This window comes from Poecilia formosa, unplaced genomic scaffold, assembly GCF_000485575.1.
Source record: "Poecilia formosa unplaced genomic scaffold, Poecilia_formosa-5.1.2 Scaffold31, whole genome shotgun sequence".
NCBI lineage: Eukaryota > Metazoa > Chordata > Actinopteri > Cyprinodontiformes > Poeciliidae > Poecilia > Poecilia formosa.
Genome location: NW_006799970.1, coordinates 1194504 through 1215616, shown reverse-complemented (window position 1 = coordinate 1215616; position 21113 = coordinate 1194504). Strand labels below are relative to the sequence as shown.

Sequence of the window (21113 nt, the reverse complement as noted above, 5' to 3'; positions counted from 1 at the left end):
CCTTAATTTAATGTCACTTACTGCTACCGGGTGTACCCGCCTCTCGCCCAGTGACTGCTGGAGATAGACAACAGCCCCCCCACCCTGCAAGGACAGATAGGTAGAGACGATGGATGGATGGATGAATGAATGAATGAATGAATGAATGAATGGGTGGGTGAGTGGATGGATGGATGGATGGAGAAAATTTGCATTCTTAATGGCAACTTCCATCATTCAAATTAAGACGGCTGGATAGATGGTGAGCTATTTATTTATAGTCCATTGCAAAAGCACTTAGACTTTCTACATTTTTGCCACGTTATAAACAAGCATCAGTTTTATTCAGAGTTCATGTGATAAACCAACACACGGCAATGTGCAATCAGAAAGTGTAAAGAAAGGAATGCATAGTTTGTGTTTGTCTTTTGCAGCCTGAACCAGGTTTTATTCCCAGGATTTCCATGTCTTTAACTCACTTCATCTGCCTCTCACGTCTCACCAGCTTCTGTGGGTCCAGCCATGAACCAGGCTAAAGGCAAGAGGAGGAAGAGGAATTTGCTGCAGTGGCCTTGAGACTCTGGAGCTTTTTCCCTGTAAGAACTCTTGGTAATTTCTGTTAAAAGCAGCTCAAAATGCATCTTTTTAAAGATGGCCTATATGCAAGGTCCTGTGCATTAATGTGTTACTCTAGACTTAATCTTGCTTTTATTATTGGATCTTAGACCTACAACAGTACATCTCCATCACGGTTCAATTATTATTATTATTATATTTTTTGTCGCAGCAGCTTATTTGGACTTAACGTGACACGAGACTTTAAACCAGTCCATTCTCAGTGGAAATCTCATTGTCCGAGAAGGATTTTGTGCAAACAAATGTGATGAACATGCATCATATAGCCCATAGAGATATCCTAACTGGTTTATGTATATCACTACAAAAAAACAAAAAAGAACGTAGGATAAAAAACGCACCTCGGTTTTTCCTTCCAAACTTCAAGGGGTGCGAATAGCTAAATCAATGGATAAGGTAAATGGCTGATGTGAGTAGAATATATTGGAATTAGCGCTCAGTGTACTGGCAGTAAAATGATAGGGAAGCTGGAGCGTGCAGAGTCATAGGGAGGTAAAAGTCACAGAGAAGAAGAAAAAGAAACGAGACTGTGAGGTGCGGCGTGTCCAACAGGTAGATTTAATGTGACCTCGGCTGAAGTGTTGGTGAGTTTGAGGAATCCATGTTCTATTTCTACCTATAACCATCTGCTTCTGTGAGATGTTTCCAAACTGTAACCTTATGCAAATAGATGCCAAATTTAAGTTTATTTTATTTAACTAGTTGGTGAAATCCTTGAGCGAGGCCTCCTTTGATTTAGCTTTCGTTGCACATTAAGTCACCCAGCCCTTGATTCTGCCTTTTACAGAGAATAAGTTTGTGCATGGCATGACATGCACAAATGGCTGCGCTATTTTTAGCTCGCTTAGATCTTCCTCTATTTAGTGAACTTTTTTTTTTTCCTGGATGACAGATGGACATATTTCACTTTTCATTCATGCTTTCTGCAGGAATTTGATCACACAGACAGACATACACACACACACACACATAAATATATACGTACACTTACTTATACATATACACACACACACACACACACACACACACACTCATGCTCATGTATTAGAAATGAAGTGGAAACTGGGTTCAAAGGTTAGGTAGGCTCAATATATCTGTAATGTTTTCCTCATCTCTTCTCCCATCCGCTGCACTCGTCAAAATGCAATAAATTCAAAGATTATGTGGACGCTTTAGGCACCGGATCCGAGTTCCCCGAAGGAGCAAGTCGCTGCTCTCTGTTTCAAATTTCTCCAGCAACTCTGTAACCCCTGCGGAGGCAGCTATCTGAATACTGATGTATTTATTCCCCCCAGTCAGAGCATGGCGAAGAGCCATAATCCCAAGGCCCCAGCACAAGGACGTCCTCCTTGAACCATAATCACCCTTACATCTCTTATCAGCCCCAGCCTGGAGTACATGATTAAAAAGTAGCCGGGACATACAGCCTCTTCACCTGGGATATGATGAGTCCCTGCAGCTGCATGTCAATCAAGCTGAGGGGAGCACATGTGAAATGACTCATGGCCTCTGCTGGCCAATTAGAATGACAGGAAAGTCATGCAGCATATGCTGCACATTTGGAAGTAGAAAATGCAAATAGCAAGGTCCTGTAAAACTACGGAGAGGGCAACGGGGATTGCGGCAGCTCCGCGGCTTTAGAGGAAAAGGAGGAGTCTGTGGGAAGTGACTGCGACCGTCTGAGAGACACTTATTAAATACGATCGATGAAGCAGATTAAAAAGAGGAGGATAAAAAAAGAAAGAAAGCCAGAAGATAGTGGCGTTTTACATTCATCAAATCAGCTGCTTGGTGGATTTTCCTTTATTTAGTGAATGATCCTTTATAGCCAAAGTCTTTGTCTCTCTCTGTCCAGTGCTTCTGTTTTAGTGGCTGTCCTGATCTCTTGGCTCCCATTCAGTTAAAACTGATGCTGAACCTGACAGAGGCTGCTTCTACAGGACCTTTCTTTCTGTTAAAAAGGAAGAAATGATGCATTACAGATTAAAATTAAACATATCAAACACGAGGGTCATCTCTTCCCAAAATGAAACAAAAAGCAGCAGTTGCTAAAACCTACGCAAGAAAATGTCATCTTTCCTTTAGTCGTGGATCAAAGAAAGAATATTTAACTTATGCAACTGAAGTTCAACCCAGTCCACTTCAAACAGCCTACACTGCTCAGTGACTAAGACAGCAGAGAGAGTTTGTCCTCATAGATTTCTCCTGTTTTGGCTCTTTTGTCACACTTCAACGTTTCAGATTGCTCAACAAATTTTAACATCATATACGGTTCACCCGAGTAAATACAGTAGCAGTATAAGTGCGACACAAAAACAAAATAAATCTGTAAGGGAGCGACACGCTTTCACAGCACTGTAGCTACGAGTCGGTAAGTTTTTAAGAACCAGGTAACTTAGAAATACGCAGTTAATTCACCATCAGTTCTGTCCTTTGCCTACTGGAAGTGAGTAGAGTTACCAGTTTCCATCTTAATCCACTGAATGGCAACAAGAGGTGGTCAGGTAAGACGAAGAAAGCCAGGCGTATTGAGCACACGGCTCGTTTCTTGCATGCAGAACAATAAAATACCCAATTGGATATGATTCAAAGGAGTATTGATGTTTGATGAAATTCACAATCACAAATGAGAGACGTGCAACACTGCTGGCAGAGCTGACTGGCATATAATCGGCGGAAGGGGATTGGGAAGGCACGGAGGGCTGCTTCACAAGATGGGGAGCTTTAGGAGCGATGTACCCGGATCAATTCTAACAATGTTCATTTTCTGCACGCACCATTGGGAGAGGTAGTCAAATGGAGACAGATTAATATGATTGTCTCTGGGGGCTCAGACCAAGGGAGGGATGCGAAAGCTTCAGTTGAATGAATGCTGATGCGATGTAATCTTTCACCGTTTAAAAACGATGCACGTCTAAATAAGATTTGTCCTGCAAGATTAGATTTTAAATACTTAAATAGTGCTCCACAAGCTTACTAATGTTCAGCCTGGTCCAAAACGAGTCATAAAACCTTGGGATAGTTCTCCAAGATGGATGACTGTCTTGTGGTTCTGGTTCTGCTCTGCAACCCCAGAACCAGAACCAAACATGGAGAAGCAGCATTCGGCTTCCTTGCACCACAAATCTGGGACAATCTTGCAGAAAACTGCAAAACAGCAGAAACAATGAGTTCCTTGGAATCCGGACTAAAAACTCACCAGTTCAGAGTTGCTCTTTGAAACATTATAAATGAAACACTAATCAACAATCTGACGTGGCATCTGACAAAATGTAATGTTTCAATTATTGACTGTGTGTTCATTGTCTTTGTATTTGTGCGTTTTTATGACGTAAAGCATTTGGAAGTGCCTTGTTGCTAAAATGATTGATCTGAGGAGTAAGAGTACTCCAACTTGTAAACTAAGGATGGATGCAGATATCAGTGCATTTAAAGGACTGTTCAGGAGTAATATCTGGTAACATACTATATTCCAAGAGTCATACATTTACACTCTGAATAATGATATTGCCTGTAATGAGTTGAAGTGAGCTTAATTGGCCTTAGTTGCCACAAATGATGTATATTTTCAGTGGCTGAGACATTAAAGCGACAGAGTGGTGGAGATATTGTGCAACGGTGAAGAAGAAGACGTAAAATCACAATCGATATCGTCATCTCCCTTTTCAGCTTTAAGCTCGCTTTCCTCAACCCAAATCAATTTTCCGGGAATTTATCTACAAGATCAACGCAAACTATAATTGTGCAGTGAAAGAAAAAAACATAAATTAATTTCAAAAATGTGTGTGGCATACAAAGCAACTAACTGTGCTTTGATGTCAGCCTTTCCATCACAGCGCTGGCTGTACGATCAGGGTTTTCGTTCCAAATGTACCTCTCTGCCTTAATTTTAAGATCCCAGTGAGTAATCACGTCGGTCACACTGGATTTTATTTAGGGGAATCAAAGATACAAATAAATAGAAACTTTTCATACCAGGTTTTTTTTAAAACCTGTTCTGCACAGTCATGATGAGCTACCATGTGTGTCCATCACATAAAATAGAAAAAAACCCAACACTATAGATGGTTTTTAGTTCTACATTAAAAAAAAAATACACTACAAGATCTCATTGAAGTGTGATGAAATAATAATTAAATTATCTCTTCCCATTTCGGACACACAAGCATTCACAAAAGTACATTAACATTTTATGACCAATCTCTTCCGAGCCAGAAATAGGCAAGCAGGGGTGAGCTGCTGTGGCAACGGATCCTCATCAGGGAAAGTCAAATTGCTTACTGTAATTGCCAAGTTGAATTTTTATTGTAATGTTTCTACAGAGGGTTCCCCGTTAGATGAATGCAGGTCAGAGATTTTTAAAACGACAAAACAGGTTCTCTTTTTGCATTTGTCCAGCAGCCCAACTGAACAAAACTACCATTTTTCTATCTGACAAGTTCTTCACACCCCCAAAAAAATAAAAAAAATAAAAATATCATAGCAATGACAATTACACTCTGGTCAAAATGGCTTATTTGGAAAGTTGGAGACATCAAAAAGCAGCTCTAAACCGAGTAAATGATACTACGAAGTAATCATCTTGAAGGACTAATCCCTGGCAGTTTAAGCCATCTGTGAAATTAAAAGTTAATCATGGGTGATTAGCTTAAAAAACAAAAAAACAAAAAAACAAAAAACAAACATGCAACATCAGATCAGTCCATTGGTATTTCTTTTATTGGTTTACAACCCAATGTGCTATTGATTTGCAGCGTTGTGAACTTAACAGCCTTTGTAGCATAATAATTAGAATGAATCTGGAGCCAGAGCGCCATTTATCAGCATGAAAATAACACGATGAGAAAATGCACATTTCAGTGTCCTCTGTACTTCAGCGAGGGACTGAGGCCATTTCAGGGCCCATTATAGGCGTCGTCTTTGAAATCCACAGAGATGTAAGGCGGCCTGGAGGGTTTCCCGACACCGTGTGAATGAATAGCTGCCAGTTGTTTGGATCAATGCAGTAACTTCACTACACTTTTTTTTCCTTTTTTTTTTTTGGAGAAAACAACCAGTATGCTACATAATTTGTGCATGCTGTTGTGCATTGCTGGATATAAGGACACCGAGAAAAACTTTGCAATAACTTTCTCTTTAGAGGCTGGATGTACAGAGAAGTTCAGATATTGGATGTGCAATTACCAGCCACCTTATTGTGTACAGCTATGCAAATCACCAATAGCATGGCAGTAACTCAGTGCATTCAAGATGTTATGAGGATGACTTGTTGAAGTTGAATGCAACCACCACGATGAGAAGAAAGTACGATATAGCACATATGAGATGGTACAGTCAAAAACTGTCTGGTTTATGGAGAATGGCTCAAATTTGAGAAAATATCCAGTGAACACTAGCTGTGTGTGGGGGGGGGGCGATGTCAGAGGTCACTGGAGAATGGGCGGAGCCATTCAAGAAGATGGAAAGACAATCGTAGCTCAATCAGTCAGCCTCCGTTTCCTAAACAGGAAACAGAGGCTACAACTCACTCAAGCTTACCAAAACCAAAACTGGACAACATTCTTGCAAGAAAAAATCACACCTTTTCCAATGAGTTCCAGTTTCAGCTGTGATATTCAGAGGGTACATTCAGAAACATCCCAGAATATCGGCTCCACCTGCCTTGTATCACTGGTTCTGGTTGGCCGTGTTGTAATTACGGCCAACCAGACACGTATCCGACGGCGTGTCGGATATGTTTTTGGCATACTTTCGGTCTTTGTGTAGCAATTAAACTTAAATTTAAACACCATGACTTATCTTAGTCATGCTGCTTCCTGTTTCCTTCACTTCATGACCATAATGTTCCCATCTTCTGACGCCTGTAAGATGATGCACTATGTCACCATACTCAATCTCAAAAAGAGATTGTTGAACATAAGATCCTTGAACTTCAATGTCTCCACAGTAACCAGCTTTAAATCCAGCAGAGCACCTGAGGCGCGTGATAAAACAGGAGATTCACACCATGGATGTGCAGCCAATAGCTCTGCAGCACCTGTGTAGCGCCATAATACCATTAAATAAATAAAAATTAGTGTAAGTGAGCTGTTGAGTGACTAGCAGTATCTCAGCTATTGTGAATTTAGCTTTCTTTGAGGTAGTTTTTGAAACCAAGCAGAAATACGCTGCACATATAACTTCTAAATAACCGTTTTGCATTTGATACAGATGTAAAGGTCACTGAGGGGTTTAGCATCGTTTATCGTTGTGAATCATTGTTTTCAAACTCATTTTAATTATGCACTTTAGAAAATTGCGTAAATTGAAAAATGCAATGACTGACAAGTTTTCGTTTGAGAACTTTAAAAAAAAATAAATAAAAAAATAAAAGAGCAGAAGCATGCCTGATCAAAGTCTGGCACCCACAATGTCTGATTCACTAAAATATCTGTATTGATTTATGGAACAAGATTAAGTGGAACTGACTTATTAAGTTTGAGCTGCATATGTTCTCTATAGAAACACAGGCCTATTTTACATTTTGACATTCTATCAATACTACACCAGTAAGTATTTCTCCCTCACTACAGACATTAATCAAGGCATTGCTTTTTTTTCTCTCTTAACGACGGCATGCTCACACAACATCTGTGATGCAAAATATATTTTCACACAAGCTTTGTGTCCGTAAATTTAACAGACTTCTTCTGAACGTGTTGCATACGAGGATGTAAATGTTTGCAACGTTTATCTCAGATGTTTTAAAGAGATGGCGCAGCTCAAGAAGTCAGGAAGGTAAGCCGGCATATAAAATATCTTTCTAACTGAATGGTTATGGTTTTGCATCATTACTCGAGTCTATTTATAACTGAAGTGAAGTAACTGAAGTACCTTTGCAAGGGAGTCCTTGCAAAGGTACTTTCGTAACATCGTCATCAAGCTCCAAGTACATTTTATCTCCCAATCTACTCTGTCTTCTTCAGCTGCACCATAACACAGCAACCTGCAATTGTTTAGAACATTTTAAAGAGGAAGAAAGAGACAATCCTGCTTTTAATGCATCAAATTTGAGGATTTTTGCAAGGTAGTAGTGAAGGAACTTTATGTTACACTACCAAATCGATTCAACACCTGAACTTCAAACACTTCTGAGTTCATTCGACTAACCCAGGGTTAACAATCTGCTGAAGCACAGTTCTGGAGTTACCTTTTGATTTGCACAAATACAGGAACACTTTGTCCTTTTCTCTTAGGGAGGGATGCACAAATCAAAAGCCGACTTTAACGCAAATGAAGAAAGGTTTCCACTCGACAGACACCCTGCGTTAAGCATCTGACACAATGCTGCTTAAGCATTAAAAAGGTTACCTTGGGACCGCTTCCTGCTTTGTAAAACATTTGACATTCATAAAGTTGAAGACTGCATAGCCTCTGTGCACACACTAGATGGGTTACCAGCTGCGATCCGCTGTGAGAACAGCTTGTGAAACAAGCAGTCACGTGATAAAAGAAAAGGAAATTGATAAGGGCATTTATGTCAATGCGTGTTGCAATGCAAGAGATCTAAAAATGGGTGTGGGCCATATCACACATACTGCTTATAAATTAAAGACTCTTCTGTCAACACGCAGCTACAGGCACATAGATCATGGAGACCAATGGTAATCAACCAAGTTCATGTAAGTACTAATTGAGTGTACTTTATTTTTGCAGAAATAGAAGATTAGATTTAAACTCATGGTTGAAAGGCAGCAAATCTAAAGCAAACTAATGTGGAAAAGATTCTCATTTGCAGTCAGTTGTGACATTGGGGAGTCAGAACTAGTTTTTGATTGAGTATGCAATGGAAAAGATTAAACACAAGCAGGAAAAGATGTTCTATGAACAAACCCACCTGGTTTCAACTGATTGATCCTTAATGCGTTGTTGCAAAAAGACTGATGGGGACGGCCGAAACTGAGCAGGAACATAAGGTACAGCTGGGAGTAAGTCAAACATGAGACTCAGCATAATGCATTCAGTAAGGATGCCAGGGTTGGATTTACAGTCTTTGACAATGGCAGAAAGCCTGTTGGGACACTTAAAGTAAGTTGGCAACAAGACATCTTTTTTCAACAGCTGGACAGTTATAAAAAAAAGGAGCTAGCTCAATAAAGAATAAGCTTTATTGAGCACTTATTTAATAAAAAAGTAATTTAAAAGTGTGCAAAAACTACTGTTTTTGTGTAGAAAACGTCTGTCCGACCTCTTTAATAGAGGGTGGTCATAAAGATGCTCTATTTGTTGTATTTAATGACACTCCTTGCATAATGTTTACACCGTTGGATGTTTAAAGCAGAGAAACACTCGGAGGAAACTAACAAAAGTTTTGGGAGTCAAATTATCCAGATATCTTAGCAGTATATGTTATACTGCTATCTTGGTTAAATATTCGAATAAGTCTAATAAAAGCAGTTTAACATAAAGACTTTTATATAAATAAATCCTGGGTTGGACATACATACCGACTTTAAGAGTGTTCACTAGTAACTGGCCAACATTCAGCAAGGGTGAGCAGAGTAAGCAAGCAAATAATGTGAACTGACTCTAGGTCAGTTTTACTTTGAACCAATTAACCGGCAACATGATGGTTGCGTTAGTTCGACAGATCCAAGACCACTTTCTACATCCCAATAGGAATTCTGCAGATATTCCTGACAAAGTAGCTTTACCAGAGAAAACAGATTGACTTTAGCAGCGAGGATTTAAAATGCTGCCAACATCAGCGCACAGAGGAAAGGCAGAAGATGCAGACAGGACAAAACAATCACTCAAAATTAGCACTTCTAAGCTGTCTGAACTATATTTAGTACTTTATTTATTACAATAGTTGTGCTTTGTGCATTGTTCTGTTCACAAAACTGAGTCTCTGCAGTGTGATATACCGAGGTTCTTATTTTTCTAACGTAGCTGCTGCTTTTAGCATCCGGCCGTTTCTCAATATTTTATGTGGTTTTGGCAGTGCGAAAACATTTGAAAAGGTAAAACCAAAACATGTGTGCCAAATCCATTTCACGACTGGTGAAAGTTACACACATTTTAAAAAAAATAACGTTATTTTTTTTTTTAAATGCGTGTAAATTTCACCAGTCATAAGATCAGTCATAAAAAGCATCAAACAGGCTTAATGTTGTGGTTTTAACTTGATAAGATTAATTGCTTGTTTGGTCTTTAATAAATATCTTCTGGTAAGCCGTCTTCAGGTTTCTTTCATCTTCAAGTAGATTTTGTGTGAAATAAATGAGTATGCAGTAAATCGTGCTCTGACTACGTTAACACGAGTTAATCTGGATAAAATGCATAAACTACCTCAAAATGTACTTGTGCATGATTTAGGAGGCGGCAACCAATCTGCAAAAAAAAAAAAAGCAACATAATGGACTAAATGGTTGATGAGGAGATCTGTCTAGTTAAGTAACTGTGACTGTTGTCTCTTATCATAACAATCAGCAGCTGAGAACAACTGGGGCTGATGCTTACCGAGTTCACATGAACCCGGCAGCTAATATGTTCACTCTGTGCTGGGGAGCACTCATATAGACTTAACATTTATTAAACTGCTGCGACTGAGTGAATTTGGTGCCGACAGCCGTCACATCTTATGATATCAGCAGTAGCCTATTAATTCTTTCACGCCATTTAACCCAAGGCATGAGAGCTATAGCTTTAAAATACTGGCTCCGGCTTTTTTTTTTTTTTTTTTTTTTAATTGGTGATGTTAACGTTTGACTTCAATGTTCTGTTTTCGAAGCGGCTTCCTATTTTAGCGTCGGCAGAGAGCGAGACCGCGCGCTAGCTCAGGTAGATAAGGGAGTCACGACGCGCGCTACATGTACACCGTGTCTGTCTGGGTTCTCCGTTTTCCCTTGACCACCACTTGAATCCCTTCAAGTACTTTATCTATGCCAGCTTGCTTTGCACTTATTCTCCTTCTCATTTATCACTGTCTAAACGTTTGACAGGTTGTGCAGTGGATATGGATCATCTTTGACAGACAAATAAACCACTCCCCAAAGGGGCACCGAGCACACAGACGGCTGTGCTGTTGCAAGAAAAATGTGCAAAGAGATAAAAACCATGAGGAGGCACAAACAGGCACGCCAAAGGCCACAACCTGGCATCACTGTGCTTTGTCCTCACACCTGGGCCATAGAAAGGTAACGCAACACAAAAAGCCGACGCGTTCTGCTAAAATATGACTCCCAGAACCTGTTTAACTCTTACCACCCAGAATCAGATTTTGTCCAATGATTTTCTTCCATTCTCCGCCTGTGTGCTAAACCAAAACATCGCACAGAAAAAGATTTCACCCTCAGAGTATTATAAATCAGTCAAGTTGTACAGATACACCGCCGAAATGTAACTGGCTAAATGGCTTGCTTTTGCCGTGTGTGAACCGTGCTGGGTGCGTACGCTTCAAAGGCTGAAGGGTAGACGCATGGCAGCTAGTTAACATTCACAACTTTGGGGAGTTGAGCTCCCATGTCCAATCCATCAATTGATCAAGAATGCAATGAGACCATGAATCTTACTTCGTTTTTCTTGTCAGCGCACAGTGCACACGGCCTCTGCTGTAATATTATATTTGCTCGCTCTGCCACTGTCACTTAATATTTTACATACATATATATATATATATATATATATACACATATACACACACAATTTTTTTTTTACTTATAACAAAGTACTTTTTCATGTTTTCTTTTAGTTCAATTCTTACACTGATTTTTCCATTGGATAGATTCAAACTAACATGCTTGTTTGTGAGAAGCCTGCTTCTTCGACACGAGTTAAGCTTAACATTTTTGAGAAAATATGCCATTTTAGGATTGCGTCAGAGGGCTTGTCAGACCCACAGATTTAATATATATATAAAAAATTATTTGCATCTATATGTATCCATCATTAAAACTATGTCAGTCTCTGGGAAAAAAAAAAAAAAAAAAAAAAAACAGTCCAGTCAATGAGACGCACAAATATTACAAAACACCAATGGTTAATATTATGTTTGCCAAAAACTTCATCTGGATGTTGGTTGAAACCAACTTTTGGTTGAGCTTTCTGCTCCTCCCTGTTAGAGTCTTCTGCTCTTTCATGCATGTCATCGCCAAGTCGCCTTGCAGGTTTAAACTGTACTTTGCAGCCTGCAGCAGAGTGCTGTCTTTCAGCAGTAACGCCATCCCAAAGCGGCACAGAGGACTGTGTTCAGTGCCTCGCTCCTCGTTCCTGGCATCTTCAAAAAGATACCTGAAGATAATTCGATCAATGGATGAAAAAAGTTGTACTAACTTCAGCAGATGGCATACATGGGGAAGTGTACATTGGGAAATTACAAGGATTTTAAGAGATCCAACACTTCAGACAGCAATGGTAACTCTAACTAGAGGTATGATTTATATGCTGCTTAGTAAACAAGTTACTCTTTCAGCAAAAGAGGTCTTTGTCGTCCTTTAAAACTGATACTGCATTAATTTCAATTACTTGTTCTTCAATAATCATGTAACCTTTTACAAATTATCATAATTCAAACTCTTTCAACTGAAACTACTTGAATTATCATAATCATACATATTCATCCTTACAAAGACTGAATGGTGATGCACCAGGATTTTCCAGAAATGAGGCCAAGAAACACATCTGCTTTTTTTTTTTCCAACACTCTGCAAATCGGTAAAAGACCTGAAGTATTTCTCTCCATTTCTTTAATTAATATGTTTAAAAAACATTAATAAAACACATCTATTAGCCAACTCTAAATTAATAATAAACAAATCTAACATACAAGCACAAAATGCTTCCACAGCAAGACCAACACGGAACACAAATTGCTGGAAAATCCGTCATTTAGTTTAAATTAATTGACATCGTCACTCTGACTTGCTCCATTGTGCTCGATTAAAGCTGCAGAGCTCGCTTTGCAAACCTCAGCAAACCAGACGCCGGGTAAACTGAAGCACAGATACGAGCAAACGGCTGCCAACGGGTCAAGTGTCTGGTAACACTTCACCCAGATCAGAGCTGAAACAAAGGTACGCTGCCATGTGATTTTCAAACTGCCGGAGGAACCGAGTTTGACCCAGCAGAGCCGTACCAATCCAACGCTGTTTTTAACAACAACCAAGAGCATCACACAAAAAAAAGCAGCAGCCATGAGGCCTCAGCAGTAGAAATCCTGCAGTGAAATCTCCACTGCCTAAGATTTTTGACAGATTATCCGTTTTAATCCAGCAGATAAGGGTTGTACGTTGCGATGCTGGATTGAAATTGGTTTGACTGATTTCGACTTTCGCTTCCTAATGAATTGAATAGTGATGGATGCAGTGAATTTAAAACATTTGAAACAGATGTCATTCATTGTGCCCATAAGGAAAAGAGTAGGAAAATACAGCAAAGATGACTCCGAGTTGAATATTTTTGGGCAAAGGATCCATTTGAGAAAAGTGAATATCACCATACTGTCATATTCTGAGAATTTATTAAAACTAGTCAAATGAACAAAACAAACAAAAAAAAGAAATAAAATAAGAAATAAAAGAATCATTTACGCTATACTGATGTAAGAGATCAGAAATCAATTATTTCTTTGATTTTTATTCACAGCTTTAATCCTTCTCGCCACACTGCGGTCAGGTTCAGATGACCAACTAATCTGAACATTATTTAGTGGAATCATACATGTTTGTGCTGGAAACCAAAATAAAGTGGGAAAGAATGGGTCTCACACAGGAAGAGATGCTGATTTAAGAATCGCTGTTTTTTCCCCCCAGAGTAACTGTGACACCCTGATCTTTAACTCAATATTATTATTTCTCTTGATTTATCAATTTCTTCTACTTCTTTTTTTTCTTAAACTGACAAGTTAAAAGTAAATTTGATGGAATCAAACTAAAATGGTCCAGTTTAGGAATAAAGCTCGGTTGGGATAATTTGTATCAACCTGCATTACTTCCAGCCACTTCAGTTTCCACAGGGGTCATTAAAACCTCCAGTCCTGCTCTTTCCCTTAAAGCAGCTTCGGTCTGTAAAACTTGTGCACTCACTGCGATTGTGTTGGGAATAATTTTTGTTAACCTGCAAACCACTGATCCTCTTCTAAGTGTCAGCAGACATGGTCCACTTGACACCAGTGATACTTGTATCATATAGGTGAGGGTGATTGATAGAGTAGAATTTGATAGGAAGCACACCAGCATACCCATCACCAGTGTACAACAAGCGCTACAGTCAAAAACCCTCAGCAAGAATGTAAATAGAGCTTCATTACTAAAAATGACCACTGATTAATAGCAGAGTAAAGTTGCAATATTAACGGTTCATATCGTGCACACATTAAAATGCAGTGAAAGCTAACGTTTCGTTAGAGTCGTTGCTCTTTTTTCCCCCCGTTTAGTGGCAAGAAAAAAAATATTTCTAGATTTCAAAGTCCATTGAAGATGCGTTTTTATGTTAAAAAAAATCAAACAGAAGAAAAACAGCCTGCAGAGCATCTGAGGCCTGTTTATACTAGTCATGGACATGGTCTCGATTTATCAACCGGAGACTGTTCATCATCAGGTCGGTTTTTCAAAAACAGCTCAGGGGCGGAATCACCAGAGACGAGACCCAAATAAGCTAGGATTTCACTTGTCATCTCACAATATTTCTGTTTTGACAATCTGACCACGCAGAACAGATGTTCCTGCAAAAAGCAAAAAACAAAACAAACAAAAAAAAAAATAGCACTAAATTATTCTTGATTTGATCATCCTACTATTTTTTTATGCCTAAAAAAAACCTTCTGATTTGCCAAAATGATCTTAAAACTGTGCTGGGAGCAAAAATAAATGATTGGAATTCATCCAAATCTCAAACACTGTTTGAGCCAAAGTCATTATGCTAATACCTCAGTGTGGTTTTATGCACTGTTGTTGACTTCTGTTAATATTAGTACTATCTCTGAGGATAAGAGCGCCTCCTTGTGAACAAGGGTAGCACCAAGATTTAAGAAAAACAACAAAGTTTCAGATTACGCCTCAGGAGAAAAGACGAATGCGTGCAGGTAGTTTATCTTCCTTCTGACGTTTTTGATCAGTGTATTGCATCACTTACAATTCATTCTTGGGGAAAAGAAAGTGTCTTCATCTTGGTGGCTGTTGAATCGCCTGTGTTCAACATGAGGATTCAAACGGAAAGGAAACATTTAGCCGTGTTTTCCTGAAAGAGGAGTGCTCAGAGAGATGAGGCTGGGGAGGGAACGGGACTCGGTATTTGTTGATAATCGTTCAGGTTAACATAAGATAGATGCTACAAAGTTCGAAAGCATAAATGTTTAAAACAGACAGAAGAAATACAGAAGCAGGACAATGGTTTCACATGGATTCTTAATGACCTATCAATATTAAGCAGGCTATGCATTTAAATAACGGCACTTAAGTGCTCTCCTTAGGAATGCATTTGTGCAGCACTTGTGCTTTTGTTTGAGGCTGTTCTATAATTTATTAATTCATATCCTATGCAATTTTGCAAAACATGAAAAACAATCACTCAAAATAAATAGCAATCTCATAAACGTATCAAATAAACAGAGCAACACACCTTTGATCCCAGTTGGATATACAACAAGAGCGGATAAAAGTTGCACTGATCGCAGTTTTCTGGTCGATCGTCAATCTTTCTAACAGCCTAACCTGCTGATCCCGCTTGACTGCACATAAAAAAAGCAATAAGACACTTGTTCAGTACGCAGTTTACACAAGTTATATTTTTTAATGTGCCGCTTGTGCGCAATAAGTTACCAGTGACAATCTGGCATGCGCTAAAACTGAAAGGATTTACTATGTTTTTTGTTTTTTTTGTTTTTTTTTGCCAACTACCATAAGTGAAATGTGTGCCTTTGATTTAAACAGATACAAAAATGTCAAAATTAACTACTAATTAATAGTTTTTAACTTTCTATACATTTGAAGGTATACTGAATACAAACCTTGAGGCTCCACTTTCAAAAAGAGTTGTCATTTTTCCAACTTTCATACTGAAAAATTGCTACATATGAAGACAGTCCACCAAAAAAGTAGTTCAAGTTGCAATCAGAAATTTAGTAGCATTCATTAAACCTGTGACAGAAATACTGCTATGCAATCTCTACCGTTGTGGACATATTACCGCTGCGTTTGAAGGCATAAAATAGAAAACACCACGTTGGCCATCCAAAGAACTGAAACAGGTGTCCCAATCACTTATATTGCCACCGGTGTATAAAATCCAGTGCCTTGGCATGCAGACTTGTTTTTACAAGCATCTGTGAAAGAATGGGCCAACTTCAGTAGCTCAATGATTTCCATTGTGGTACTGTGGCCTGATGCCAGCTTTGCAATAAATCCAGTTGTGAAATTTCCTCTGCACCAAATATTTTACAGTCAACCGTTAGTGGCATCATAAAGAGGATGTAGTTGATAGCCACAGTCGTCCACGCCTCCAGTGGCCTCCAGATTAGCTCCACAACAGTGCATAGAGCGCTTCGGGAAAGGAGCTTCTATTGCAAAGCAGCTCCATCCAAGCCTTAGTGCAATGCAAAGTGTCAGCTTCAATGCATGGTTGTAATGCACACGTCTACTGGACTCTATAACAGTCACAATTCAGGGGATCAGGCTTTGGTTGGTAGTTGCCAGACTACATTGTCCAAATATCCATTGTCTATACCCACTTCTCCTTGCAGGGCTGGCATCTTTCTCTAGCTTTCATTGAGAGAGAGAGAGAGAGAGAGAGAGAGAGAGAGATGCAGCAACACCATGGACAGCTCACCAGTCCATCACACAGGCAACACAGAGACAAACAGCCATGCATACCTAACAGTCATGTTTCTGTCAAGCCAGCGTGAATGCACGCATTCACGAGAAGAACGTGCAAACCCCAGGCCAGGATTCGAACCTAGGACAAAGAAAGTTCCATAAAGACACCGACGAGTCTCGGCTGGAACAACATGACCGGTTTTGCACAGATTCCCGACCTCAGCCTGAGCCAGGTCTTTTCATCCATCATCAGTGTCTGAAACCACACGGACGCATCCGGAATAAAAGGTAAGTAATTCTCATCCCTGCCATCCTAAAAACCTTACGGAAAACCTTCCCACAAGAGCCGAAGCTGTTGTGGCTCCGAAGGACGCACAGACTACTTGTCAGACCACATGGATTATGAATGGGACGTCTTTCAAGTTCATTTGCGACTGAAAGCGAATGATCAAATACTTCCAGCAACACATTGTACTTTGGAATTAGTGTTAACAGTATGAAAATGATTTGCAAATCCCACAGGTTTACAGAAGAAGCAAACAATACGTCAGTAGGAATAATTGCTTAACTTGAATATCTCCTAGCAAATCACATCTTGAGACTCTGGCATGTGTTTTTACAATAGTGTTTTTCAGCATGAAATCAACCTGAGCTGTTTGTGGGGTTTTTTTTGTTTTTTTTTTTTTAAATGAGCAACATTTCTCCTTAAAAAAAGGCCCTGAATATGGCTCAACAGGTGGAGACAGCAAAGGATGAAAGCCATGTTCCTCATTGCAACATATGAAGCAAACAAAACAAATTTTCAAACAAGGACATTTGGATTAGTATAGAATTACTGCTGGAATCAAAAGTGGAAAGCAAAACAGACGAATCCACACTAATTTTCTAATTTTTACATTAGAAAATGTAAAAATGTATATTTGATTGTGGAAAAAACATTATAAGGGAGATTAATAGAAAAAAAAAAAACATACCGTTACATCATAATGACTGTATGAGTCTGTCGCTCATCGTGCTATAAATAACACCAGTAACCTGTAGATGCCACCAACACAGCAAATAAAAGGAGCAGACCAAACCACAAGGTGGTGCCAAAAATATATCCTCCCTCCACTCTTCATGACAACATCGCCAGTCAATACCCCCTCCACACACACACACGCACGCACACACACCTCCTGTGAATCTGTGTTTTGAGGTGGGGGTGGGGGGTGTCCACTTTCCCAACTGTGCGCAGAGCGTCACATCAACATGCGCCACACATCTGCTGCTCATCACCCACGAAATGAATTTACAGTCCGATCTGTGTCACTTTCTGCCTGCGCCCTCCCAACATCCGTCACGACCAAGACGTCCTCTCTGCCTCCTTCCAACTAATGACTTGCGCTCTCCTGTCGCTGCCGCGCAAAGGACGGCTTCCATTCGGCCCAACATGCAACAATGTGCGCACGGCCAGAGTCCGCACAACAAGACAACTGTAGCCGCTCGGATATAAGCAAACAATCCGAGCAGTTCAAATCTGGCAACAAACCAACAGCTTCAGTCATCCATTAATTGGCAATTGCCCTGTAAATAACTATTAAACTTATCCCGCACGAATAAGCGACGTCTACCAAAACGCTTCATTTGCGTCGAGTCAATCTTAGGCAACTGACATTCTTTTAAACTCCGCGCAATCCCAAATGAAAAAATAAAAAATAAAAAAGACTCACCTTTGCTGCCTTCTTTGCTCGACTTAAAAATCAATTTCCCTCTCACTTTGGCGCGGGGTTTGTGCGGTTCGGTCCGCAGAACTCACGTTGAGTCGCAAGAAAAGCCTGTAATTTGCAGAGTAACTCAATTTCCCCTCCTCGGGTCTCTGGATCTCACGCAGCTCCCCTCCACCACCGACACTCTCCGGACAGAGAAATGGACAGATTAAATGCGATAGCGATAAGATCAACAGCGGTCCGGGGAAATCTCTCCCTCTCTCTCTCTTTTTTTTTTTTTTTTTTGGATGATCAGATCTTTTCCCGCTTTCACGGGACAGAGGCCGAAAATAAGAGCAGAGGGGTGAAAGAGGGGGAAGAGAGAGCGGGTGGCAGGTGAGGGAAATCACATCCGAAGGAGTTTGAAAAATATCCCTCTTCTCTTTATCACCAGTAGAAATGAGCCCCCCCCCTTTTTCCTCACCGGTTAAAGAGTTGTTGTTTTTTATTATTATTATTATTGTTCCACGGGCTCACAATCTGATAGGCCTTAAGAAGTGGAAGGTGTATCTGTGAGGATGATTGCAACGACGGCGCCGGTGATGCTGCGTAACCCGCATCCCACTTCCCCGTTGAGGGAAGAGCGCAGAGAGAAAAAGCGAGGCAGCTGATCCCTCTCTGTGCGCGAAGAAGCTCCTGTGATCAAACACTCTGCACCCTGCCGAAAATAAAAAAGAAGAAAGAAGCCTCCCTTTTTTTTTCACATCTTGCGCTGTTGATCCATCCACTGCGGTCCGGTAGAAAGGTTCAGAGCAGACTGAGGTGCGGGTGAGGTCTGTCCTTTCTCCTCCTTTCCCTCTCTCGATCTCCCTCCCTCTCCCTCTCTCTCTCCGTCAGAAAAGGAAGATGCTCGGTCGGTGCCGTCCTCACGCAGAGACTCGCCGGGCGTGAAAAGGAAAATGCTCCCGGACTCTGCATTTATAAACCCATCACAGGAGGTGGACGCGGTCCGCATACGGAATAAGAACACGGGTTTTTACGGGGTGGGGGGAGAAAGTTAACCGTGTGACATGTTGCTCCAGCCCGTATGAGTCGTTGATTGGTGTTGAAAGAATATTTCGACACCCAACTTATCCAGCTGCTATTGTTGTTTTGTCTAAAAGAGAAAGAAAGAGAGAGAGAGAAAAAAAAACGGAGTGGACACAAAAAATTGTGCTGCTTGAACAACAATTTCTTACTGGTTTTCATCTCACTAAAGTATTACAAAGAAAGCAAATCCAGTTTCCACATCTCTTTGGTTGAAGATGTCAGGGGCTTGTTGGGTGGGCAGTGCGGTCATCCAGTGTCCTGTGAAAGTAAACGGCCTTTAACTTTTACACTTCTTGGCATGTAGCGACCACAAATTTCAGCACAGCTTATTGGGATTTAATGATAGGCTAACACAAAGTAGTGCATAATAGAAAAGTGGAAGAAAAATGTTATTTTTTTTTTGCTTTTTATAAAGAATCTTAGAAGTGTGCATTTCTGCCTACCCAAACCCCGTTTAAAGCCGAGTCAGGCTATATAGAGATATATCCCAAACACTGAACTTCTCACAGGGCTCCGTTCAGGTCATCATCTGAAAATGTAAGGAGTACAACACGACTGGTAACCTACCAAAACATGGCCATGTTATCAACCTCGGCAAAGGTCACTGTGCTTTTGTTTTTTCCCGTGAGAGAGGTTTTACTGACAAACCGGCCGACCGGGTCATGTCTGCAACATTTGCAGTTAGCAATAGTCACCCCATTGTTGCCAATTCAGCAACTTTCTTGATATATTGAGCAACATTTCAGTCAAAAAACTGGTCTCGGCCAGAAAACTGCCATCGGTGGACCCCTATTATTTATGTGTTTGAATGGCGCGGTCAATTTCCAAACTTAATCCAATTGAGAATCAGCAATACGACTCAGATTTTCCTCATCCAATGTGACCAATGAGCTTTTTTCAGCTCCAGTCTTTATTTGACAGTGAGAGAGGGAGAAGAAATGTGTGTAAAGGCCTACAGGCCGGGACTCAAACCCAGGACAGGTCTGTCGAGGACTGAGCTGAGTACATGGACGAGCACTACACCCCTGTGCCCTTACTTATGAGCTATTTTTCAAAGAAAACCAGACAGCTAGTTGAGTTAGGGGGTCCAACTACAAGATCATGCCACATTTCATACTTTTATTTGTAATTTATTTGTGTTGGTCTGTCTCATAAAACCCCCAACATATTAATTGAAATTTGTGGTTGTTTGTAGCACGACAAAAAGTGGACAAGTTAAAATGACTTGACTACTTTTGCAAAGCGCTGTACCTCCTCACTTCTGCCGTTTGGTTCTTTGAGTGGCCGCCAGTTATTTTGCAGTAAGAAAAAAAAAACCTAATACATGGATTGAGCACTATATGTCCACACTCTGACACACAGATGAGTCACAAACATAGTGGATGAACTGTAAATGTCAATTTAAACACTGAACACTATACTAAAAAGGGTGAAGGTTATAAGTCATTAGAGCGGACAGCTCAGAAAAATCTGTCACCGCGACTCACCAGCCCACCCTCGGTACGCCCACTCAAATCATGCCATAAAACCGACACGAATCATGACACACCACTCTTATAACAGCTAAGAGGAAAAAAAAAAAACCTGCTAAATTTACATTGTTTCACACCAAACTGAATCAGAGAACCCACAAATGCTCAGTCATCTGCCAACAAGCACTGGTGAAATTTTTTTTTATCATAATACACTGAAATGTAAACAACTCAAAGATACAAGGGAAAATATTTGTGCTTAAACAGAATTTATTTTTTATTTTTTTAACCCCGCTGCCGACTCAATCCTGTGATATTTTCCAGGACTTTTATTCACACAGCTGGTAGCCTTTCTCCCAGTAAAATCCCTGATTTTGAAAAATCTATTCAACCCCAGCCTTTTTTCCTTTCACTGTATGCGACAAAGCTACTTTTTTGAAAGTTCTTTGAACAAACAC

The 21113-nt window shown here is 40.2% G+C and overlaps 1 protein-coding gene and 1 long non-coding RNA gene across 5 annotated transcripts in view; one reads left to right on the top strand and one right to left on the bottom strand.

Annotated features, from left to right (window-relative positions):
• grik4 (glutamate receptor, ionotropic, kainate 4) overlaps positions 1-18218 on the bottom strand; it is a 345779-nt gene extending 327561 nt beyond the window's left edge. For 3 of the 4 annotated variants that reach the window (XM_007549419.2, XM_016670189.1, XM_016670190.1), the window contains exon 1: positions 18119-18217. The gene's annotated coding sequence lies outside the window, so the exon portion shown is untranslated. Of the gene's footprint in view, positions 1-18118 lie in introns of all 4 variants that reach the window. The other variant, XM_016670188.1, reaches the window with a different exon arrangement.
• Positions 18219-18409: 191 nt separating this feature from the next.
• LOC107835927 (uncharacterized) overlaps positions 18410-21113 on the top strand; it is a 7136-nt gene continuing 4432 nt past the window's right edge. The window contains exon 1 of the long non-coding RNA XR_001661769.1: positions 18410-18490. This is a non-coding gene — a long non-coding RNA (uncharacterized LOC107835927). The remainder of the gene's footprint in view (positions 18491-21113) is intronic.